This window comes from Delphinapterus leucas, chromosome 6 (genome assembly GCF_059928025.1).
Source record: "Delphinapterus leucas isolate spDelLeu-1000000601 "Yukka" chromosome 6, BTC_Dleu_Yukka2, whole genome shotgun sequence".
NCBI classification, from domain to species: Eukaryota; Metazoa; Chordata; class Mammalia; order Artiodactyla; family Monodontidae; genus Delphinapterus; species Delphinapterus leucas.
In genome coordinates, this window is record NC_143134.1 from 109,782,517 (window position 1) to 109,809,545 (window position 27,029).

A 27,029-nucleotide genomic window follows, 5' to 3' on the forward strand; every position below is an offset into this window, starting at 1 on the left:
CAATTATTTTTTGTCCCCCGACAGAGCATCATACATCACCAAGTCCGGAGAGTCATTAGCTATGAAATTAATCAGGATGGAGGAAAGCAGAATAAAATCCTGGACCCTGGTGTAACTCACCGTGTCTCAGATTCAGCTGTGCCTACCCTCCGGGACAGAGCCCTCTCAGGACCTCTTGGGCCATTCCTGAGTCTGAAGGAGGCTGTTACTCACCCCAGCACACACGCTGCTGCTCAGGGACAGAGGAGGGGACCAAGGGGAACTGAGAGTATTTGAATATCTCAAGCACAAAATGTCCCACCTGGGAACTCCCATGACTCTTTTGAGAGAAAGTATTTATCTGCCAGAGCCTCTTTCAGGTTAGGTAGAAGGTGACTGCTTCCACTCTTGGGGGGATAAAGAAGAGAACTTGTTTACATCTCTGCCCTGCCTAATATACAGCCTTTAGGGAATGCTGCCTTAAGATTATGGTATGATTAGGAATAAAAGAGGAACCATGCATGTAAACCCCCAAGAAGCATTTGATCTCTATATAAATTATGTTAATTAGTTACTCTCTCGGTCTTAATGCTCTCTGGTCCTCAGTTTCCACATCAGTAAAATGGGAATAATGATGTCCACTGTATGTCCCTTGCAGAATTGCTGCCAGAGTAAAAGAAAAGAATAAAATTAACGTTGGGATGCTAAAATGACACTTTGTTTCCTAACAGTTCTCAAAAGTAACTTTGTCAAATACAAAGCCCTATGTTGGGACTAAAAACAAAACAACACATGTGACCATTCTGTTCACCACATGAATAAGAGAGGCAGCTGTCATGTGTCAAAGGGAACACTGGTCAGAGCACATCTCTACCCTTGGTGACTTGTGTGACTTTGAATCTCTCTGTGAACTTCACACAGTGGCAAAATGGAAAGTGGAGGTCGTCGCCCAGGGTGTGGCTGTAAGAACAGAGTAAGTTCATGAACATTTAACTGCCTTTATTCTGTCTTGAAATACCATCAGTTAAACTTTATGTTCTTGGTTGCTTCAGTGTAACTATAGGCTCTTTACAAAATGTATATGGTTTAGTATGTGATTCCTTCTCTTATCATTATTCTCCCTCCTGGATCATTGTATCAGTTTCTTTATCTGGAATCCATCATTTAGGCAGCTTCTACTAAGTATCATGTGTGATGTTTGCTTGCATTACCTCATTTACTCCTCTAAACAGCTCTATCAAAGTTGGGCATTATCTCCATTACACCAAGAGGAGGGGAAAATAGTGTCCTGTAGTTCACTGGTAAGCGGGAGGCCCAGGAGTCAAACTCCTCACCATTTGCCTCTGAAGCTGGAGCTCATTCCTTTTTATGCCATGGCTTTTCAACAAGCTTTCTCTAGGAACTGTCGGGATCTCTGAATTCCCCCTGGGATGCTCAGGTATAAGGAATGGGCCAGCCTAGGGTCAGGCTGGGTTTCCAAGCAGCAGCTGTTGTGCTTGCTTTTCTGCCTTTGTTCTTTCAAATGCAACCTAACGCACAGCCAAGCAGGTGACCCGAGCCTGGCAACTGGTAAATTGTAATAATAGTAAGACTGCGCATCAATACAGTAACTTTCATCTGGAGGCGTCTGAGGACTCTGCTGACTTTAATTAAGCTTCACAGCATCCTCATCCTTTAAGGTCAAGACTGTACCGATTGTAAAGAGAAATAAACTGGGATGATAATGACTCTCATGAAACTCAAGATGGATCATTTGTCAGGATAGCCTCTGGAGCAGGTGATAGAGGCCCAGTCCCTAAGTCAGCAGAAACAATCATGACATAAGGGTGTCCGTGAAAGCACCAGCTGTGAAGTCAGTAGACAGGTCTTTGGCCTGCCCTTGCCATTTATTATCAGGGGGAATAGAGTCAGGACACTTTTCCTTCGCATTCTCCATGTATCCATCAGTAAATCAGGGGAGCTGCTGATCACTGTCTTACTTAGGATCACTTATGCTCATGGCAATATGGTCCTTAATTATAATAACAATAATTTATTATATTAATTATATAATGAAATATACCTATATAATAATATTTATTATTATAATTAATAATAATAATCATCTTACCAGTGTCCCAAATGGTGCTTCATGTACATGTGCTACCAGGTTGTTTCAGAATCATCTTGGGGATTGGGTGGGGGTGGTGGGGATTAGGTGCATCAAAGAAATGCAGATTCCCAGGGCCCACCCCAGTGACTCACAAACTGAAGATTTTTTAAAACCCCTCAAATGCTTCTGATGATGTCTGGGACCCACTGGAGGCCAACCTTCGTTCTGATCTTTGCATTTTTATGGGTTATAGTGAGATTTTCTGCTCCTGCCCCATTTGTTCTCTCTCCAATTCTTTTCTCCCATCCCATTTACTGCCCTAGATTCCACCTTAAAATATGGATTATCTGGGGCTTCCCTGGTGGCGCAGTGGTTGAGAGTCCGCCTGCCGATGCAGGGGATGTGGGTTCGTGCCCCGGTCCGGGAGGATCCCACATGCCGCTGAGCAGCTGGGCCCGTGAGCCATGGCTGCTGAGCCTGCGCGTCCGGAGCCTGTGCTCCGCAACGGGAGAGGCCACAACAGTGAGAGGCCCGCGTACCGCAAAAAAAAATATATATATATATGGATCATCTGCTTGTTTTCAACAACAATTGAAAAAATATTTTCATAGTGAGGTAGATTACAGGCAATCCACTTATGGTGATGTAACAGAATGGTTCCAAAGGAAATTTTGATTCTATAATAATAGCAGATCTTCACCAAACACTTACTACATCCTAGGCACTGTTAATTATTTTTACATGCATCAGTTGATTTGGTCCTCACAGCAGTCAAATAGGTAGATAATTCATATTATTATCCTTGTAGCTGAGGAAACTAAGGTACAGAGAAGTTGGGTAATTTGTCCAAGACCATGCAGCAGAACTGGGATTTGAACCCCGACAGTGTGGCTCTGGGGTGTTTTCTGTTAAGCTCTAATGATGGTCTGTCAACTAATCCAGAGAAGAGAGAGGATCCTGATAACTATGTACTATGAAGTACTAAACAATACTGAGACCTTTCAGACTCTGATAAAAGCTATAAAAGCCTCTCCAGAAAATTTTTGCTATCAATTAAAAAGGCAACAAACTTGTCTTTGTGGCTTTTGGGTAAAATTACAAAGCACATTATGGGTAAAACACAAAGAAGAATTTAATGGTCCAAGCTGTCAGTTTTTAATAGTCAGATTTCTTCAAGGTGGTAGTGAGCTAACCTTTGCAAGAGGTGCTCAAGCAAATGGTGAGCAGCAAACTCACAGTGATGCTGCAGATGGAATTTTTCTATAAGAAATCAATTGCCTTTCCGGAAAGGAAAAAGTGCACCTTGGCAGTCTGTAAAGAAGGACACCCAAATACAGCCTCAATAGTGTAGTGTTCATATTGTCTGGTATGTAAGAATAATTTAAAATATTACTAGTTATGTAAAGAAGCTGGACAATGTGGCCCCAAACCTGGAAACTGACCCTGAGATAACCCAGCTATTAAAATTAGCAACAACAAAAAAAGTACTTCAAAGCAGCTATTATAACTATCCCAGGACTTAAAGGAATGTGCGATCATACTAAGTCAATCTCCGGCAGCCACATAGAAACTATAAAGAAGAACCAAATGAAAATTTTAGAAACAATGTCTCAGAGCTTAAACGAAAAATTCACTGATCTGGTTTACTAGCAGACCTGAGAAAACAGCAGAAGAGATCAGTGAAACTGAAGATGTAATGATAAAAACTATCTAGAATGAAGCACAGGGAAATCAAAAGACAAAAAAATAGCAAAGCCTCAATGACTTGTGGGAAATATCGGTCCATTATATCAATATCCACATAATCAGAGTCCCAGAAACAGAGGAGAGATAAGAGGACAGGAAAGCGGCAGGATTGATAATGGTGAAGTGTCTCCCCAATTTGGTAGAAAACAAACTTACAGATCCAAGAACATCCAAAAGGAAAAAAAGCCCCCAAATGATAAAAACAAAGACAATGACATCTAGAGATATTACAGTCAAACAATCAAAAATTAAAAGAAAATATTGAATGAGTCCAAAGAAAACGACACATAGATAGAGTAAAACAAGGATGTAAATGACAGCTGATTTCTCACCAAAATCAAGGGAGGACAAAGGCAATCAAATGACATCTTTAAGTGCTGGGGGAAGGGTGGGAAATTGTCAGCCTGAAAGTCCATATCCAGCAAAAATATCCAGGAAAAGTGAAGGCAAAATTAAGACATTTTTATTTTTTTATTTTTTTTTGCGGTACGCAGGCCTCTCACTGCTGTGGCCTCTCCCGCTGCAGAGCACAGGCTCTGGACGCACAGGCTCAGCGGCCATGGCTCACGGGCCCAGCCACTCCGCAGCATGTGGGATCTTCCTGGACCGGTGCACGAACCCGTGTCCCCTGCATCGGCAGGCGGACTCTCAACCACTGCACCACCAGGGAAGCCCCAAGACATTTTTAGATTTTTTTTTTTTTAACTGAGATAATTTGTCTCTAGAAGACTGGAGTTACAAGAAGCGGGAAGAAAGTTTATCAAACTAAAGGAAACTGACAGACCTACAGAAAGAGCTAACAAGTACCAGGAGGGGTAAGCATAAGACTAAACATCAAAGACAATTTTTTAAATTGTCTTTATATATTTAAAATGCATATGACTATTTTGAGCAAAATATATAATACCACTTACATATTGCAGACATATAAGATACGTGAGACCATAAAAGAGGAGGATGGTAAATAACTCTACTGTTGCAAGTTTCTTTCACTTTACTGGAAATAGTGACATTAACTCCAAGTAGACTATAATAACTTGAGGATGCATACTGGAATCCCTAAGGCAACTGTTTAAAAAAAAAAAAAATTGAGGTGGTATAGCTGAAAAGCCAATAGAGGAATTAAAATTAAATGCTGGAAAATATTTGATTAACCCAGATGAAGGCAGGAAAGGACAAATAGCAAAGTCATAAGAAAATTGTAGACCTAAAGCCAACTATATGAATAATAATATTAAATCTAAATGAACTCAACATTACAATGAAAAGACTGAGATTTTCAAACTAAATAAAAAAGCAAGACGCAATGCAATTGTGTGGTACTTTGAAAATTAAAAGACAGCATAAAAATTACCATGCAAACGTTAAGATTAAGAAAGTTGAATCAGACAAAATGGATTTCAAGACAAGTACTTTTTTATTTTAAAATTGTCAAACATACAGAAGAACTTCCAAATAGTTTAAAGAATTTCTATGCACTCTGCACCCAGATTCTCCAAGTGTTAATATTTGAGCACGTTTCTCAATATCATTCTCTCTATATATCCGGCTTTCTCTTCTTCCCCCTTCCCTCTCCCTTTCTTTGTTTATCCGCGTAAAGATCTGTACACACACACACACACACACACCCGAGTCTGCAGATCTTTTTTTCCTGCATTACTTGAGAATATGATACATACATAATTCTCTTTTACACTTAAATATTTCATTGTGTGTTTCCCCAAAACTAAAACACTATCTTACATAAGCAGGATGCAATGATCAAAATCAGGAAATTTACATTGCTACCATATTATTATCTAATCTACAGATGCTATTTAATGTTTCCCAATCATCCCTCTAAGGTCTTTTTTATAGCAAAAATAACTTCTAGTTCAGAATTTAATTCAGCATTAAATGTTGCACTTAGTTTTTGTGTCCCTTTACTTTCCATTAATGTGGAATGGTTCCTTAGCCTCTGTCCTTCACGACCTTGAGATTTGGGAAAATCACAGGTCTTCTGGGGTAGAATGTTTCTCAAACTGGGCCTGTCTGATATTTCCTCATGACCACGCTCAGGTGATGCATTTTTTGCAGGAGTACCTTGGGAGTGCTATTGTGTCCTTTTCTCAGCAAAATATTAGGAAGAAAATGGTGCCTGTTTGTCCTACTCCTGGTGATTAACCTTCATCATTCAGTTAAGGTGGGGTCTGCCAGTTTTCTCCTTTAAAGTTACGATTTTTGCATTTGTTTAATAAACATCTAACTGGGAGATTCTTTGAGACCATGCAAATATGCTGTTTCTCATCAAACTTTTACTGGTTTTAGCATCTGTCGGTGATCCTTCCCTGAAACGATTATTACTAAGGTGGTTTCTGATTGAAAGCCACAAGTATAAAGAGTAGCACTTGACACTGAAGAAGGGTTAATTTGTTAGGAAGATATAGGAATCATAAGTATATATATATATATATATGTCAATAACAGAGCTTAAAATACATAAAGCAAAGCTTCCAGAATTAAATGGAAAAAAGATATAAATCCAGAATCATCATTGAGGATTTAAAAATACATGCAGCAAATTGACAGAATTAAAGAAAACTAGATATATCCATAATCATAATGAAGATTTTAACACTCTTCTTCAACAGTTGATAAATTTTTAAAAATTCTGTAAGGACATACTATGAATAACACTGTCAGCCACACTAACCTAAGTGACAATTATACCGCACTACACCCAGGAACTACAGAGCATACAGACTTTCCTAATGTACATATAACGTTCACCAAGAGAGACTACATGTTGGACTATTAACTAGGTCTCAATAACTCTTAAAAAGAGATATCTTACAGAATATAACTTCTAACCAAATGGAATTATATTAGAAATCAAAAACTTCTAAGACATCTAGAAAAGTCCCAAATATCTGTAAATTAAAATGCTCGGTGAACAGTGCCTTAGCCAAGGAGGTGGCCTTCTAGTCAAGTTTTAAATATAGATTCTGCTGTGTGACACACTTAGGGGGTCTTGGGAGATAAACACTATTTTTTAATACCTTTTATTATTATTCAGCATTTGCGTATTTCAGCAGAGAAATTTACAGGTAAAGAAAGAATGACAATATAATTCACTGTGATGTGGATGTTTAATCTCATGATTTGGCAAAGGCCTTTATTAGTGAGGGAAGTAAAGCACGGGCCAGAACACATGCCACCCTCCAGGCCTGGATGGAGTGATTCCCCCAAACACATAAAGGAAGGGACCCGGTGCCTTTCATAGAACCTGCTCCACCCTGTGGTTTCTGTGGCTATCTCCTCTATGATTTGCAGAGGAGAGGTACGTAGCTACCCTGCTTTTCCCAGATTCCAGCTCTTAGAGAAATTGACATTATTCAGGCTTCAGGGGACTATAGAAATGAAGCAGCAGCAGCAGAATCACCTGGCAGCACATCACTGCATAAATGCCACTGGATCTTTATTAGAATGGAAACAGAATGCTTCGGAGCAGCTGACCTCAGGAGGCTCTTTCTGCCCATAGACTGTGAAACAAAATTGCATCTATATCCAGATATACATTTATATATTTTATTTTCCTTGTTTTGTCTCTAGTAACTAATTTTTCTATTATGAACATTATTCTTTATGTAAGATATATATATGTGTGTGTGTGTATGCATCTATATTTTTAAAATTTTAAAAGTGAAAGTGAATTCAATGCTCAAAGCAAGGAAAGTTTTTTTTTTTTCCGTTATCCCTTTAGAACATTGCGCTGTCCCCATTATTTTGGGAAAGAAATCAGTGCTTTAAAATGATTAGGAAACTAAAGGGGTGGAAAGTCACACTTGATTTATTTTTTCAGGTGATGAACTTCACACTTGAGAGGGAGAAAAGGGACCTGAGAATGTAACTGTGAGTTTGGAATCAGTGTGCTAGTCAAAATGGGTGTCAAGAAGAGAAAGGTGGGAGGGGGCATTACAGATCAGGAAAAGCAATTCAGTGAAGACGTGACTCAAAAGGTCAGGCTGCTAAGAGTCCCTGAAGGGTGAGAACCAGAAATCACACGATGCAGCCCACGCAGGCCCGCATGAAGGACCAGAATAATTGATGATATAAGAGCCAGAATCTGCGTAATTCACAGGATCTTCACCACCCACAGACATGCAGCCCAACTGTCTCTCTGCAAACATTATAGAACTCGGGTGGTGGTGTGAGGGTTTGGGGCTGCAAGGTGATAAGGTAGCTAAAGAGAGAGGGCTTATATGGACAGGGATCTTGGACAGGGACCAGAAATGCATCCCTCTCCCACCCACTATGTTTTAAAGATAAACAACGAACAGGTACCACGTGAGAATCCAACTCCCCAGTGTGTGTGAACGTGTGTGCCAGTCTCTAATACCATAGTATCGTTCTCTCTCTGGTGAAAAGCTGGGATTTATAGCTTCAAAGCGAAATAGACATCCTCCTGTTCCTTCAATCTAACTTGAACTAGCAACACTCAAGCCTGCCTGGGGGAAAATGACACAGCTGGTTCCCCAGCGGAGGCTCTCGAAAAGGTAAAGAGCAGGCAAGAAAGATGCTAATAGCTGGTCCCTGCTTTTTAAGACCCAGCAAGCCTGTCTACTATTAATCGTGCCTCAATTAGTGACTCAGACTTGACCAATCAGATGAACAACTCTTCCTGCCTTTGGGAGAAAGCTAGGCAGTGGGTGGGGAGTGGCAGTCCTGTTGTGAAGAGAGGGGCAGATGTTGACATTGAGGACCGTACAGTCTCCATCAAGCTCACACATTTCCGCCTGGGTGAGCCTGGGTGTGTTTCCCTAATCACTTGTCCACTTGAACGGACTTGAGCTTCCAGTAATTGTTCTCAGTGCTCCCTACATCCTTGGCCCTGTTAGACTGCATCTGGCTCTTGCTCTGACCATCTCTCTGCGATTTCTCTAAATCAGAGCAAGGAAGAGGCAGGCTACAGAGTGAACGTGGGAAATCACGTAAACTCTCTGGGTCTGCCATTTTTATTAATGTTTAGATTCATTCACTGGGTGCAAGGCCTAGGGCCAGGAACCTTGGGAACAGGGCTTAGTAGCTGTTGCCTTTGAGGTGCTCACAATTTAGCAGGGGAGACAGACCAATCATGTACTGTGGCAGGCTGTGCTAGTTTGCTAGGGCTGCCCTAACAAAATTACCACAGACTGGGTGGCTTAAACAACATACATTTATTTTCTTACAGTTACGGAGGCTGGAAATCCAAGATCAAGGTGTCAGTAGGGTTGGTTTCTTCTGAGGCCTCTCTCCTTGGGTTGCAGACGGCCACCTTCTTGCTGTGCCCTCACGGGATCTTTCCTCCATGAACACACATATCTGTGTCTTAATATCCTCTTCTAATAAAGGACATCAGTCTTATTGGATTAGGGCCCACTCATCCATATGACCTCATTTTATCTTAATTATCTCTTTAAAAGCTCTGTCTCCAAATACAATCTCATTCTGAGATACGTGGGGTTAGGACTTTAACCTATGACTTGTGGGGGGACAAAATTCAGCCCACAACACAGGCACTGTGTTGGATGTAGAAAGCTAGAAAACAGAGTCCCTACGTTTGAGATGTTTTCAGGCTAGTGGGAGAAGCAAGGCCCCAACTCAGTATAAATCAGGCAGGGATACAGCACTTTAGGAGCGTAATTTAAAATTGAAGGAATAAATATATTCACAAGTAAATAGTCTACAAGTATCTGGAGAGGTTTCATGGAAGAGATGGTAAGAATGTTAGGACTTGAATAGAAGGAGGTACCCTCCCTTCCTGTCACTTATAAACATTGTCAGGACTTTTGCCTTTCCATCTAGTAGTAAACTCAACACAATAATGCTCCAAGGGGGTGGGGCAGGAAGGAAAGGGAAGCAGGAGGAATGAGAAACTGGAGTCTTCAGTTCAAGCTGTTGCCTCCTACTTGGTAAATCCAAACTCTCTTTTGCTCAGCATCCTTTGTATTATCCAAGATGGTTGTTAATTATTTTCACTCAGCTAAACATTCCTAATTCCCTCAAATATGCTCAGGCCATGTAAGAATGAGAAGGAGCCTTAGAATTCTATGAAATTGAGGGGGAACACAGATGAGATTTAGGGAGGGCTGGGAGCCTCTAAAACAAGAATCAGTTTTGTGGTTATATTACATTGTACTATGGATAGGGTCCATAGTTCTCCCTGCATAAAGCTCATGTGACTCCGTGGAAGGCTTCCTTCCAGGGCGCTTGGAATAAAATCCATTCTTGTTACCAAGCCCTACAAGATCTGACCCCTGCTTATCCTCTAAATTCATCTCCTACAACTCTCTTCCTTACTCATTGAACCACAGTGATCCCAGCCTCTTTTCTATTCCTGAAACACACCAAGCTGATTCCTGCTCTAGGAAATTAGCTCTTGCCTCTCCCTGGAATGCCCTGCCCCCAGATCTGTGCCTGTCTGGTACCTTCTGGTCATCCAGATCTTAAGTTAAATGCCACCACCTTTGCACCCAGATTATTGACTTCCTCAGTCATTGTTGATCACATTACCCTCAGTATCCTGTTTTGTTTTCTTGATATCCCCATCACAATCTGAAATGATCTTCTCTATACCTTCGTTTACTGGCATATTTCATGCCACACAACTCAAATGTAAGCTCCATGAAACCAAGGCCCATGTTTATTGCTGTCCTCCAAGCATCTGGAATTGCATCAGGCACATGGCAGGTAGGTGATCAATACGTATTTCATGCATAGATCCTCAGAGTGACCCACAATTTCTTACTCCATCTCATGTTCATTAAGTGAACAAATAACAAACAACTAACAAGTAAAGAAGTAAAACCAAGAAACACCAGTTGCATTGAATCTGTGTATTTTGAAAATGAGGAAAATGAGGCCCAGAGGAGTTCATTCATTTTAACAAGCCCTGTATGGGATCATTTCAGCCTTTTTGCCATCTAGGAACTTCTGTTTGGACCTGATCCAGTTGCCAATATTCTTCCCAAAATGTGGTACTGGGAATATTCCATAATAGGCTGGCTGGAAAGAGCAGGATCACCTCCCTTATCTTGAACCCCCCGTACCTCCTACAATGCTTTAAATTCTTTTTCAATATCTTTCTTGTGCCATCAGGCGGCTTATTACTTGCAGTTCTTTTGGAAGCAGTTGCCATATTTTCTGTTATTAGTTATTACTAATAATCCAAACAAACACTTTAGTTTTCCCAAATTCTAGGAGGTATTTTTAAAAGGGCCATCTTAATTATGCATAAACAATGGAGAATCACAGAGGATTCATTAACATAATAAACAGAAGTCTGTTTCCAGCATCCCACAAGCAAGGTGATATAAAAACAACCCTTATTTGCTGCTTAACAACTGTGGGTTTCTTTTCCAAGTTCTTCTCCCAGCTTTCCTAATTTGGGGACTCTTCTTGCTGCCTATACTTTCACCTGAGGGGAAAGGGAGAGTTTAAAGAGGAAGTGCCTCTTGGTGTTCGCCTTGAGATAGAGATAGAAATGAGACCAGGCATACTCCCAATAGATAGTCTCAAAACAATAACATGATAAAATAAGAAGAGTGGATATGTGAGAAGAGCACAGCCTTAGCACCAGAGAGACAGGAGATCCAATCCTAGCTTCACCACTCACTAGCTGTGTGACCTTGGACCAGCAGTATAACCTCTCTGAGCCTATTTCTTCCTCTTTCAAATGGCATTATCCCATGCTTCATTGGGTTATGAATTAAGTTTGCATGTCTGAATCTCCCAGCTCAGTGTCTGGCACATCCTTAGAAGCTCTAGTTCCCTTTACCCCAAAAAGAGTCCTTAGAACCTTGCTATGGCTTTCCCCTTCTCCACCTCTTCACCTTATCCTAACTTGGGAAGTTGACCTAACTTGATTCTTCCTGGGGCCCCGGCGGGATCTAGAAGCCAGCAGGCTCTGAGTGGTAGCTGCCTGCCAGTTGGCAGGGAAGAGTGGTATGCCAGAGTGGGGATTGAACTGTTGCCATTGGAGATGGTAACAGATGCTTCCTGGCTAAATCAGGGCCCTGTGGTTTGAGACAGAATCCCAATTACTTCAAATTAGGAGATTGCAACCACAGGGGCTTTTAACCCACCCACTCCTCACTGCAGCCAACCTGGCTTCATTTTGTTGAGAGCTTTAACCTGGACTCGAGATTTGTAAGTGAGAGCATCCTGTACACATAATCATGTTTGAATTATTTAAGTTTCCCTCTCTCTGAACCTAAGGTCCTCCTTAGCTTAACAATAGTCCTGGGAGTAGGCAAAGGGCAATAGAAGAACAATCGGGTTCAATTCTGAACTCTATCACTTGCTGGCTGTTTGACCTTGGTCACCTGTGATCCTCTGTTTTCTCATCCGAAATGACGATGATAACTTGAGTCCTGTTCTGATGATGAAAGTGAGATGCCCAGTGTGAAAAGGCTTTGTAAATCGGGAAGGACTATACAGTCTCCATACCTGCGCATGTAGAACTCGCAGAAACAAAGTGCTGACCGTCCTACGCCACTCTACATAAGGGACTTGGGCATCCGTGGCTTTTGGTATCCACCTGGGTCTTGGAACCAATGCCCAGAGGATTCTAGGGGCCAACCGTACATAGTCCTTCATATCATTGGAAGCCCCTTCAACAGTGAACTCAAGCCTGATACCACCAGTGCTAGGAGCACTCAGGATAGAGTCAGAGATGACTGATGCAAATGTGTTTTAAGGCTTAAGCCATTTATTTAAGCTCTAGAACATCCTTTTTGTCTTTCAAATTGAAGTAAAATTAATAGTAAGATGCTTGCCTCACAGGGTTTACAGTTTTATGAGTGTAATGTGGAGCCCTTTGTAAACTGTAAAGCGCTGTGTACACATGAGCAATTATTATTATGTTCTCAGGCTTTTTTTGGGTTTGGCACCAGTTGAGTCAGCTGAATGCTCTGAGCAAGAACAATCTGTTTTCTTTCCTCCTGGCAAAGAGCACAAAAGACAGAGCAGCTCATAGAAACTGGGGCAGGAGAAAAAAGACGACTCTCCTCTCTCTCTCTCTCTCTCTCTCTCTCTCTCACACACACACACACACACACACACACACACTCACACACAACTTCCCCATAGATTCCCACAAGTCCAGCATTCACAATACCACGCCAGGGCTTCCCTGGTGGCACAGTGGTTGAGAGTCCGCCTGCCAGTGCAGGGGACACGGGTTCGAGCCCCGGTCCGGGAAGATCCCACGTGCCGCGGAGCGGCTGGGCCCGTGAGCCATGGCCGCTGAGCCTGCGCGTCCAGAGCCTGTGCTCTGCAACGGGAGAAGCTGCGACAGTGAGAGGCCCGTGCACCGCGATGAAGGGTGGCCCCCGCTCGCCACAACTAGAGAAAGCCCTCGCACAGAAACGAAGACCCAACACAGACAAAATTAATTAATTAATTAATTAACTCCTACCCCCAACATCTTCTTTAAAAAAAAAAAAAACCCACGGCAGCACTTGGGAAGCGGCCTCATTTCCTAAGCCGTCTCTGTATCCCAGCCCCGATGCTCCCGCTAGTTGCCCGGATAGTTAAGATCTAAATTAAGAACGGGTCCCTAGCTCCAGCAGGCCTCATTGCATGGTGTGGAGCCTGAAACTTGGCTCCCAGGCCACTGACTCTTCCATTGCTTTAGCCTCTGCTTAACCCCCAAGTCAATCAGTCTTTAACTTATGTTAATTTTTTATGTCTGAAATCCACCACCTTCTCTGCAGTCCCTTGGACACCACCTCATTCCAGCCACCGCACCCTCCTGTTCCCCTCCTCCGTCTCCTACAAGGTCCTCCTTCCCAGCCTCCCTGTCTCCACTCCAGCTTCCATTTCATGGGTTTTCCTCTCTGCACCGAGAGGGGCCTTTTTTGTTGTTGCAGTACGCGGGCCTCTCACTGCTGTGGCCTCTCCCGTTGCGGAGCACAGGCTCCGGACGTGCAGGCTCAGCGGCCATGGCTCACAGGCCCAGCCGCTCCACGGCATGTGGGATCTTCCCGGACCGGGACACGAACCCGTGTCCCCTGCATCGGCAGGCAGATTCTCAACCACTACGCCACCAGGGAAGCCCCAGAGGGGCCTTTTTAAAAACGCAAATATCACTCCTCTGCTTAAAACTTGTCAAGGTCTTTCCACTTCTCTACAGTAAAAAGAAAAAACAAATGCCTTAACAGAGCTCATAGGACCCTGCTTGAGCTGGCTCTGTCTACTTAGCCTCTGCAATACTCCCCTTTGCCCTCTGAGCACCCCAAATACTGACCTGCTGTCTGTTTAGGGAACCTGCTCTCTCTGTGTCAGTCTATTTGTGGAACATCTCAAGCAAGCCCCTCCTCCCCTGCTTACTTTGCCCCACTTCCAGCTAATTAGCTCTGTACTCCTCCTGCAGGTACCAGTTCACCATCCTCCCACCAGGAGCATCTTTCTTAGTTTCTCAGTGGCTTAGTCCCTGGACTGTGCATGTTCATGGCGCTTCAGCTCTTCCCGTATGGCGGTTATCCCAGCTTGCCATTATAGGTATATATATTTCTGTGATGATGTAGTTAATGTTGCATAAAATTCTGAGCTCTGAGAGTGCAGGAATCATACATTTGCTGACTACACAGTCCTAGATTTTGTGCCACAGTACATGGCACAAGATACAATGAATGGACATGAGTCTGGGCAATTCACGTATTCTTTCTCCTTGTTCTCCTTCCACATCTACAAAACGGAGCTAATATGACTTTTTCCACCTACTTCAAAAGATATACAGAAGAGACAAATGAGATCATGCATCTGATGAGGGCAATGCAAATAAAGCATCACCTTTTAAACCAGCACAAGGCTGACTGAACAGCAGGGCCGATAGAAGGCCGAGGTGGGAGGCATTGTTTGGGTTTGCATCTCAGCCGTGGCACTTGGTTAAGTTTCTTAAAAGCACATTTAGACTCACTTTACTCACCTGGAAAATTGGAAAATATCACCAAAATTGCAGAATCATTATGACTATCAGGGATTATGTACATAAAGCAGCTGGCAGAGGGTATAGAGCCTACAGGTTGCTCAGTAAAATGTATTATCATTACTACTGCTGTTATTACTATTATTGCAGAAATTCAGGAAAAGTTAATTTCTATTGATACTTTACTCAATGTCTTGCTTCCTTTAAAGAGAACTTCCTGCAAAATTTAACTGACGATGCCCTCCTTTTCTGACAAATTATCTACATTTTGCAAATCAAATTCAGTATCATGAAATATATGTATTTTGTTATTCACAAATTAACCCATGTTTGTAAATCTTGCCTCTCCTTAAGGTCAAGGACTGTTGTATGGATCCATTTTATCACCAGCTGCACCCACCTCAGTGGAAAGTGTGCTGCAGGTATTTAGAGAATTGACTCAGGAGATATGGGTAAAGTTAACTCATTAATTCAGACGTCACTAATTTGCATTTTAGAGTGAGTGAGTCAGAAGTTCCAGTGCATCTATGGGGTAGCTAAGCCTATTCATAGATAAAGCCAGGGTGTTTAAACCAAGGGGGAATGTAGAATGTTTTATGAAGAGTTTTGGTATCAATTTATTATTTGTTTCCAGTAAGAGGAGAATAATTCACAAAATAGAGCTGGGTTGCATCCTAAACAAGTTCTACTTGGAGGGACAGTGACGGTGGCAGGAAGAAGTTGATGAGTCCTCTCTGCAAAAATAGGTATAAAAATAGACACATCAAACGTACTTCAATGCCAGCTTTATGAGAAAGCAAGACAGCGAGACAGAGACAGAGAATATAAAAATGAATTTAATTTGGGGAATTTTCTCGACACTCCACTGGATGTGTGCGTGCTCCAGAGTGCATCAGCTGTTCTCCTATCATGGAGAGGTGTCTGAATCCGCTGTTCTTGCATCCTGGTCTGAGCACTTTGCCATGATGAACGTGCCTCTGGTGTTTAAAGAAACAGTTTTACACTGTGGCCCCTAAACCAAGTCAGCCATGGAAGATAAGGAATGGCACTGCATTTTACGGATAATAGCCAGTAGAGCATAGTGGGTAAGAATACAATTTCTGGAGACAGGCTGATTAATTTCAACTCCCAGAACTGCCACTTAACAATAGGACACTAAGCAAATGACTCAGTCCATGTGACAGTTTTCTCATCTGTAAAATGGGGATGATGATTGGACTTCCTCATAGGATTGTTCTGACAATTGAATGCACTTTATATAAAGTATTTGGCACATACTAAGTATTATGTATTTATGGTTGTAATTGTTATCATTTGAGGGATTTTCCAAGGGTAATTTAGACCTTACACAGTTTTTGCCTTAAGCACCGACGATGGAACCTAACCCCCAAGAAAGGTACAGCTTCACTGAATCTATAAGATAATTATAAATCATTTTAGATCATTATTAAAGGAGGTCCTTCGTGGGGTTAGCTAAGATATCAGTTTGTCGACCCGATTCCAGTAACGGCCTTTGGTTGTGTCTAGATACTCTTTAAATGGACATGGGATGTGTACAATTCCATTTATTTTTTGAAAGTCCTGTGAACCTGACTTTTCATGAATTCCTACTTCCTGTCCACCTCCAATGTCACTTGAAATGACAGGGAGTATTAGTTCCATGTTATTCAGCGTAAACTCTAGTGGGAAAATTGTGACTCCCTGGGTGGCTGGAAGGGTCCGTGTCAGTCGTGCAGCAGTGTTCGGAGAGGAACAGGCAGATTTAAGGAAATAAAGCATAAAAGTTCAAAACCAGACCTCTAGATTTGGAGACCCTTAGCTCCAATCCAAGATCTGCATCTAACTGTGGCTTTGGATAAGGTAATTAATCTCTGAAAATTAATTTACTTATCGGGAAAAAAGGGGGAGGTGATGGTGGCATGTGTTTCATGAGATTTATTGAGATAATGAATGGATATTATCTGCATAATATAGCTGACTCATAAATACTAACTATTATTATGAAAATATCTCCACCTACATCCTAATATGAAAATCCCAATTCTCTTATATTCATTTAGGTATGGTTTGTTGAGCTAAATAAAAGCTAGAGTTGGGAATCATTCTGTCGATAGTTTGGGAAACTTTTTTTTTAATTAATTAATTTATTTTGGCTGCACTGGGTCTTCGTTGCAGCGCACGGGCTTTCTCTAGTTGTAGCGAGCGGGGGCTAATCTTTGTTGCGGTGTGCGGGCTTCTCGAGGCTTCTCATTGCAGTGGCTTCTCATTGCGGGACACGGGCTCTAGGCACATGGGCTCAGTAGTTGTGGCTCACGGGCTCTAGAGAGCAGGCTCTGTACTTGTGGCACACGGGCTTAGTTGCTTCGTGGCATGTGGGATCTTCCTGGACCAGAGCTCAAACCTATGTTCCCTGCATTGGCAGGTGGATTCTTAACCACTGCACCACCAGGGACGTCCCAGGAAACTGTTATCTTCAGATAAGGCCCTCTTCCAGGACAAGTCCTTCTTTCGCACAAGAAACACTCAGGATGGGTATTTTTCTATACTTTTTACACGTCTGAAAAATCTTCTCTCCTCTAGAGTTATACGAGTCCTTGGGTCAAGTATAGGTTGACTGAGAAGCTTTGTTAAGGGCATCTTTGAACCTTGGTCTCTGCCAGCCATTCTTTTAGGAAAAGGTATTTAACCAGTTAACTGAGAACCGAACAGATTCCAAAGTCAATGTCAGTGTGTGTTCATTGCCCAAGAGAAATACAGCAGTGTATGGAAATGATCTCAGAGGCTCTGAAATGTTCCTTCCTGATCCCCTCATCTGTCAAAATTCCACCCATCTCTTAAAACCCAACTCAAAAGCCATCTTCATGTGAAATTATCCCTGACCATGTTCAGCCTAAACCGAGCACTTCCTCCTGTGAGCTCTTCCTCTGCCCACCTTCTGACCATCTTCCATGAACACCTCTCACATGCTTCACTGGACAAAAGTTATAGCTGTACATTTCTTGTCACACTTTCAAGGAGGAAACAGACCAAAGTTGTTAAAAGTACATGTGTTTTTTTCAGACGTCTGAATTTAAATCCCAACTTCTTTACCTGTTTGCTGAGTGATGTCGAAAAAGTTAGAGTTTAAGCTTCTGGATGGCAGGTGCCAGAACTTGGACAGAGGTCACCAAAATGCATCTGACGAATATTAAATGAAAGGGGACTTTTTATGAGTTCACAGGGTTTAAGTTCAGCAGGAATTAACTATTTCGTGGTGGCTCCTTGGACACTTGGCAAACACTGATTAATTTCAGGAAATTATAAATAGGGGAGGCATGGGCTCTGATTTCTTAATTATTTTCTTGGGTTCCCTTCAGCCTCGAGGATCTGATACAAGGTCTTTAGAGGTGGTAGACCTGGGTTCCTATCCTATCTCTCAACTTTGTCATTTATTCTGAGACATAGATCATGTAAGTCACACCCCTTTAAACTCTGGCTTGCTTATATAAAAAGAATAAGAATACCTTCCCCGTAAGATCCTTATGAAGATTTACTTATACCAGCAGACTCTTAATAATGTTCTGTAAAATATTAATCAAAGAGCATATAAATAGATATTCTGGAAAACAAAACAAAACAAAAAACTGGCATGGTCAAATGTGTTTAGGAATTGCTAGATTAAACAAAGTTGAAGAGATTTATTTAGGGTAGAACTTTATAAGATCTTTATATGTCAATGTGCATTATGAATCTTCAGAAAAGATGTGTAAGGTTCGATGTCTCTGAAAGTATCTGCATAGAACCTATGGTAGCCAGAGCTCTTGACATCTTGACAAGTGATGGAGCCCAACTCAAAAAAGGAGAGAGAGAGAGAGAAGTGCTTTTTTTAACTATTACGTCTCTGGGAAAGGCTATATTCAGAAGATCAAAAGTAGTCATCAAAACTGGGTCCAAGGGCTTCCCTGGTTGTGCAGTGGTTAAGAATCCGCCTGCCAATGCAGGGGACACGGGTTCGAGCCCTGGTCCGGAAAGATCCCACATGCCGCAGAGCAACTAAGCCCATGCGCCACAACTACTGAGCCTGCGCTCTAGAGCCCACAAGCCACAGCTGTGGAGCCCACGTGCCACAACTGAAGCCTGCGTGCCTAGAGCCCATGCTCCACAACAGGAGAAGCCACCGCAATGAGAAGCCCATCGACACAACTAGAGAAAGCCCACATGCAGCAACAAAGACCCATGCAGCCAAAAATAAACAAATAAAATTAAAAAAAAAAAAAAACTAGGTCAATGTTTATTCCTGGGTTCTTAGTATTGCTTCATGTTTTTATTCTATGAGTAGTGAATTGGGTCCTTTATCCATCTCTGTACTAACCAATAGTCTGGTGATGACAGTCAGATGGATATGATGCTCTGATTAAATGTGCTTCACCCCTGGAGCTTCAGAAGAAATCATTTCCATATTACCCACCTGGATTAAGAGTACGATAGGAGTGATTTAGGGTCACATTCTCAGAATGGATACAAATAAGTTAGAAACAACATGATATGAGCTACAGAATCATGCCCTCTTTTTTGAGGTGTGGAAAATCAGATGAAACAAAGATACAACATTCTTTGGGAAATATGAGTGAGGTGGTTATGAATAGGGCCTGGCCATGGGAGGCCCTCGTGAGATGTCAGTCCCCTTTCCTTTTCCACTCTCCTTATGCTATTTTAGTGTCTGATGACACTCAATGAGCCTCTCAAATGAGTCAATCAAACCACGTGAAAAAATCTGTGAATACCTGAAGATCAGTCCAAGTACCAAGTCTTAGAACCTAACTCAAACTTCCAAGCACTTGAGAAGTTCTTTAACCTTGTTCATGAGACCAATCCTATAGGATGCCTGACTATAGTCTACTGGGCATTCTTTAATTGAAGACACCAAAAATAGCTATGTTTCCATATAGCATACAGCCCATAAGAGCCATACATATTTATTAGTTTAAATGCCACAGGAAAGACTTTCACAACTTTTTTCTCCATCCGTTATTAAGATTATTTTTTTCCCATTCTCTCTGAAGACATTAATACTTCAAGGTGGCCTTGACCTGCTCCTTCTTTCCTCTCTTCCTTGACTGCTCTGGGCTCCCACTTTACCTTTCTTACTTCCTCTGATCCCTCTTGGTTTACCGCCTGCACTCCCCTTGGCCGGTCTCTCTCTGGCTTCAGGGCAGCCTCATTTCCTGACTTCTTTTTGATCTTTATCTATTTTTGCCAACGTGTGCCTCCTCTTGGACCTTTTAAACCCCTCACCCTTAAACCTCTTTCCTCACTTTAGGGCCTGCCATGGCGTTACATGCTTAAATATTGTCTTCCGCAATTGGGAGCCATATGACCTTTTGTTTGCAGAAATCATATCCATATTCATAGATGGCAAAGCATATTTTATAAATCAGAATGCATTGTGAAATACACTAACCCATCCTGCTGTTTCAGCTTGCCTAACAGAGGAAGCTACAGTCTCTTGCAATTTTATTCCAAGGAATAAAGACAATGTTTGGCAAATGAGAATGTACCCCAGCTCCTGCCGGAGGGAAGATACCAATAAATCACACCCCTGTTAATCCCTGTTAACCCTGTTATACAAATATTAACCCCTGTTAACCTGCTGGGGCTTTTGTCTCCCCAGCAGTACCTCTGAGTGCAGGTAAATAATAATAATAATAGCAATAATAATAATGGAATTGTACATAAAAATATATTTTTCATCTGGATGTTTTCCTCCTTGTCCCAAAGCACTGTAGCTTCTGGAATGATCATCGAGCATCCAACTCTGTTTTTCAAGAACCAGCCATGTCATTCAGCCAATAAAGAACTGAAGCTAAATTACTGACTTTTACAGTAAAACAAAAGAGGAGATGAAGACTAGTTTTTATTGAACATCTACATTTCAGCACAGGGTTAGATGTTTAGCCTTATTTGAGCCTCAAAATGATATTACTGTATATCTATATGTGTGTGTGTATATATATATATATATACACACACATATAAATATAGGTATAATCTTAGCTTAGACTGCATTAACAAAAATACCATGTACTGAGTGGCTTAAACAACAGAAATTAATTTTGCACAGTTTTGGAGGCTGGAAATCCAAGATCAGGGTGCCAGGATGGTCAGATTCTGGTGAGAGCCCTCTTCCTGACTTGCAGATGGCTGCTTTCTTGCTGTGTCCTCCATGGGACTCTACTCTCTTCATTCCATCATGAGGACCCCACCCTTATGGCCTCAGCTAATCCCAATCACCTCCCAAAGGCCCCACTTCTTAATAACATGACACTGAGGGTAAGGGCTACAACATATGAATTTGGGGGTAGGGGAGTAAATATGCATTCAGTCCATAAGAATATATGTGCCAGTTCTTACAGAGGAGGAAACTAAGGCTCTGACATAGTCCAAGATCACACAATGAGTGAGCAGAGTAACTTCTGGACTCCAATCGCTCTATCTCTCTGACTCCAAATCCAGGTACATTTCAAGACTGGTTCTTTAAAATATATATATAGGAGAAAGAGAGGGAGAAATAATTCAAAGTCTGTGAAATCTTGCAGTGATGGCGGAGCTCACTTCCTCTCACGGCATCCTGATGTTTTCATGATGTGGGAAGTAAGGCATGGATTGAGGATTATGCTCATCTAGTTTTTAGACTCGTCTCTGCCTCTGTTAAGCAAGTTTCCCCCGCTGGAGCCCCTCATCTCCTAAATAAAGGCATTAGGAGGTGCTATGTGAGGTCTGTTCTGAATGACCAAAGCCCTCATTTGTGGAGTGATCCTAATGTACCATGTGCCAGATACCCTAGTAAGCTCTCATTTAAATGTCCCATTGGCAACAAATCATTCTTTAGATGAGGAAAATGAGAGTTCTAAATGTTAAATTAATCCACCTAGCAAGTAGAAGCAATTGGAACACAGATCTGGCCTCAAGATTGTGGTCTCAACAAAAATTCCAAATAACAGTTTAAATACTCTTTCCAGGAGAGTGCACATTCCTCTTAAAATATGAAAAACAGCTCCAGGGATGGTCTTACACATGAAGGTGACCAGGGAACTCTAACCCCATTGATCTTCCTGCTATAAACACAGTCCCTTAAAGTGAAAGACGTATCCAATCTGCCTCCAAGGTCAAATCCTAACTTCCCCTAAGGCCATTCATGGTTGTGGTCCATTTATCTGACTACAGCTCAAGGATATAGAGACGGAGGTTTATGTGCTGGGATTTGAACCTGCGGCTCCCAGAAATCTCATGGGTGGGCAGATGCTCCACTCATTAAGCCCTCCCACTGACTCTGCCTTGCTGGCTGTATGTCATTTTTGTTAGTTCCCTGCATGCCATGCTTATACTGCCACTGACACTGTGCACTCTGGTAAAACCTTTCATCTTCATATCTCAGGCTGCTTTTCAAACAGTAATTAATGAGGTCTCATAACCCCCTGATGAGATTATTATGTATAAACACAGTCTCGTGCACGGCCCAGCAAATTTTGTCATCAGGAGTTGTAAGTTCAATTCACACCTCCACGGACCTCAGACTACCTTCACAAAGGCAAAGGAATGAAGAGATGAAAAACGGCGATACTATAATTCACATCACGAAAAACTCCTACTGTTGAGCAAACATTGAAATATTTTTGAACATATAAAATTCATGGGTAGCATAATGGTCACTCATGGAACACTGAAGTTGGAGGATAGAAGATAAAGGTCTTCAATCTGCCATTGATACCGAGCTCACAGAGGTGATGTCATCAGTGTATCTTGGACAGCAGATTAAATCCCCTAAGCCATAATTCTTCATATGGAAGTAGAGGTAATGAGAGTTCCTATTTTACAGACTTCACAGAAGAGTTAGTTGTTCAATCAAGTCAGACCATAAGTCACAAAGAGTTTTGGGGCCTGTGAAGTGTTATACAAATATTAATATTTGCAGTCACTATGACCTGAGTTCAGGATGACCTGCAGGACAGAAAGCTCAGTTTAGTTTTGTTTACCATGCACTTATTGAGCACCTAGAAATCCCTGCAATGATTCTGGAGATGGAAGGTACAAAGATAGATACAATTTATTTTCTTTCTGAGGATTGCTTGCCTCATTGGGTCTATGCCAGGATACTATGGAGACAGATTTTGGAATTTTAGTCAGCACTGGTTGCAATGCTGTCATCATTCCCTATTTTTTTTTTCTTTCTTTTCTTCTGTTTTGCTTTTCATAGACAGTGTGAACACAACCACAATGTGGGATTGCTATAGTCTGAATGTTTTTGTCCCCTCCAAATTCATATGTTGAAATCCTAAGCTCCAAAGGTGATGGTATTATTAGGTGGAGACTTTGCGGGGTGATTTGGTCATAAGGGTGGAGGCTTCATGAATGGGATTAGTGCTCTTATAAAAGAGATCCTACTTACTCTGTTCTCTGCTGGGTCTCCAGCTTGTACACACTAAGTGATGGGACTTGTCAGCCTCCATGATTGTCTCTCCATAAACATAAAATTGGTTCTATTTCTCTAGAGAACCCCGAGGAAAGGAAACCAGACACAAGAGTATATTCTGTACAATTCCACTTCCATGAAGTTTTAGAATAGATAAATTAACCTATTATAAGAGAAATCAGAATCATGGTCGTCTGAAGTAGGGGGTGGGAATTGATGAGGAAGGAAACAATGGAACTTTTGGAGCCGATGAAAATGTTCTATAGTTTGATTGAGGTAGTCGTCACAGGTTTGTATATATTTGTAAAAACTCATTGATTTGTATACTTAAAATGGGTACATTGGTCTTATTGTTGTAAATTACACTTCAGTAAAGTTAGTTTTATACATGAATACAAAGATTTTATCACATTAATAGTTGTCCAAAATATTGGTTTCTTCCCTCACAATCTGGCTAACTTATTCATTAGACGAGATAAAAATAAAGGGCCCCCTTCAATTGGAAGCTTCTATATGTCTAACAATCCATGTGAAATTCTGAAAATATCAGACTCCACGTGGGAATGCTCAGGTTCTTTTTTTATGAACAAAGGGTAAGCTGGCAGCACCTGCTCTGATTTGTCAAAACCACGTAGTCTCTACCATGTGGCATTTCACAGAACTTTGGGAACTCAACAAGCCTTTACAGGAGTATGTGAGCACACTCGAAGTATGCTTCTGAGGAAAAGAATATATTGGTTCTAGCTATTAGTACCTGCTGTTCAGGTGTGCTTAACTCATGGGAAGATGAAAAGATCTGGCTCCTAAACTTTCCCAGCAGAATATCATGCTTCATCATCTCCTCTCCCATTTGGTACCTGAAACATAAGGTTCTCCCTTCAATGTCTAGGATGCTGTGTTGACCCCAGCTCTGGATAACAAGTTACATTTTCTGAGTGCTTACTCCGTGAGAGGCACTATAATAACCACTTTATGGACATTACCTGGTTTATTTCTCAGAAGGACCTGAGAAGAGATTATCTTATTCCTTTTGGGTAAAGTGACTAGTGAAGGGCCATGCAAGTGACACAGTTATCCAATGGAATCCATTGTCTGGATTCCAATCCAAAGGAGACGTTGACATGCATGTGCGCTAACCATGGGGAAACATCACCTCCTTGATGACAGTCTCTGCCAAAAGCTGGCTTATAAGCTCTGGAATTGGAGACAGCTAAGATCATACGACTTCTGCCCGTAAATGAAGTCATATCAGCCGAATAAAGTTGTACAGAACATATGATCTCAGGCCACTGGCAGAAACGTCATTTCTGTGATTCTCCCCTCTCTTGTGTCCTCTGGTAGGTCAAGGCTGGGGGTCTCCAATTTTAACTGCATTTATGTCTTGGGACATTTTTTTTTTTTTTTTTTTTAGTGGTACGCGGGCCTCTCACTGTTGTGGCCTCTCCCGTTGCGGAGCACAGGCTCCGGACGCACAGGCTCAGCAGCCACGGCTCACGGGCCCAGCCGCTCCGCGGCATGTGGGATCTTCACGCACCGGGGCACGAACCCGTGTGCCCTACATCGGCAGGCGGACTCTCAACCACTGCGCCACCAGGTAAGCCCTTGTTTTTGTTTTTAATAAAATGATAGCAGAATGAAATTCAGCTACATAACCTGTGGGAACCCGTGCAAAATAGATGGTTGGACCTTGGTCAGGGTGGGAAGGTCAGTCTCTACTTCCTATAGGTCCATTGCTCTAACCCATGGACAACACCCCAAGGATCACAGAGGGGGCAACACCCCAAGGGATTGCAACCTTTAATTACAACAGGAGCATGTTAAGTACCTGGGTCAGGGGTGGGCAAGAGGCTGCTGCCAGGTTGCCTGCTAAATGCATGATGGTGATACCAAACCAGGGCAAGACACCCACCACCCCGCCCCACCCCAAGAGGCCACAAGGCACTGGCCCAACCCTACTCTGACTTGTGCCCGCATGCTGGCCCCCGCTGTAGACAGAGGATGATGGTGTAATCCAGTCTTTTCTCTGCCACTGAGATCTGGTCACCACCCAGGATGGAGGGTGGCAGTGGCCATGAGGTGAGGGTGGGAAGGTAGAGTTTGGGCAGGGCTCAGGGCACCAGGGTTGGAGAGTAGAGTCTGAGGGCACATCTCGAGAAGGTGGAACCCCGTGCGAGCAGTGTCGCTGAGCCCTTAGCACATGCACCATCGTCCCATCTGACTTCTCTCACAAAACACAGGTTCAAAGACAAGATGATTAAGAATTTCAAGACAGCAGCAACAGAGCTTCAAACCCATGCAGGGGATCCTCCCGAGTCGGGGGCTGTGTGTGGTGTGACCTCACCTACAAAGCTGTCCCTGGCTGAAAGCAGTGCATGTGATGGTTAGGTGCATGGGTTTGGGGGTGAGACTGCCTAGATGCAAATCCCATTCCACTGCTTAGTAGCCATGTGTCTTCTGGCCAGTTACTTAGCCACGTTGTGCCTTAGTTTTCTTATCTGTAAAATAGTGTTACCATGAAAATTCAACGTGTAAAATGACTTAAGCACTCAGGCTGTAGTACTTGGCACATAGTAAAACTTACGTGTTAGCTATTTCCTCATTATTTATTAATATTTCCCAGATAAATGTCCCAAAGCCCTTGTATGCACGTCTCTAAGCAAAGCCATTTGCGCTACTAATTCACCGATGTGAGTTATAACGTGTATGCTTCTCTATTTAGTCATCTCCTGCTGCATGTTTTTATTATTGAATAGATTGTTTCAAGACAATATTAAAAAACAATTTGTAAAAAGGGAAAGAAACTTTACGTGAACATACATACATAATTGTTTCAATTTTTGCATATAAGATACAAGCACTTGCCAATATGCACGCATATTTTTACAAAGCTGAAACTGTATTGTATATATCATTTATATATTTTTCACTTAACATTAAATTGTAAGCATTTGTTTGTGATGCTACATTATCATAATCATCATTGCAATGGTCGCATAATACCCTATTATGTTGATACATCATAATTCACTATAAATTATTCCCCTATTGATGGACATTTAAGTTGTCCCATTTTGGGGGCAATTATGGCTAATGCTATGGTGATGAGCACTTAGCTTTATCCTTTTGTTGAGTTATTTTCTTGAGATCCATTTCCAGGAGGGGGATTACTGGGGCAAAGGGAATAAATATATGTAGGCGTCTTTCTACAAATTGAGCCATTGCTTTCCAAAAGGATAATTGTAATAATAATAACAATAGCAGCAACAAGGGGCATACTCTGCACAGACTGTGCTAAACTCTCAGCAGGTATTATATCATTCCATTCTTTCTATGGCCCCAGGTATTCTTTCTGTAATTCCCCTTTTATGTATGAGGGGACTGAGGCACAGGGAAGTTAAATAACTGGTGCCAGCCCATATATTTAGTAAGTGGAAAAGCTGGGAAAGGAGCTAGTCTAGTCTGATACTGAAGCCTGTTAATTACACCAGGCACTTAAACACTCCCCTTTGTTTCCTGCTCTCCCTGTAGTGAGGACCCTATACATTTTCAAATATGTTCCCTTTGGAGTCCCCGTAGAGATCCCCTGCCACCTCCACACAGTGACTGTTTGTTCTTTGGATGCTTTCTCATCCTATGTAACATCAGAAAGTAATGGCAATTGTTTACCTTCGTCTATTCTGTTCTTGTTTTTCTTTCCCTTCCCTCACCTGCCATTTTCTCCCTTTCTCTCTTTTACTCCTTCTCTTCTTTCTTTTCTCTCCCTCCTTCCCACATATTTGGAGGATCTTTTATGTGCTAAGTTTTACTAGAAGCTG

The 27,029-nt window shown here is 42.0% G+C and overlaps 1 long non-coding RNA gene across 4 annotated transcripts in view; it reads left to right on the forward strand.

The window, feature by feature from the left end:
* LOC111177276 (uncharacterized) overlaps window positions 1-27,029 on the forward strand; it is a 178,200-nt gene that overhangs the window by 41,057 nt on the left and 110,114 nt on the right. For all 4 annotated transcript variants that reach the window (XR_016393629.1, XR_016393628.1, XR_016393630.1 and 1 more), the window contains exon 2: window positions 24,626-24,808. This is a non-coding gene — a long non-coding RNA (uncharacterized LOC111177276). The remainder of the gene's footprint in view (window positions 1-24,625; window positions 24,809-27,029) is intronic.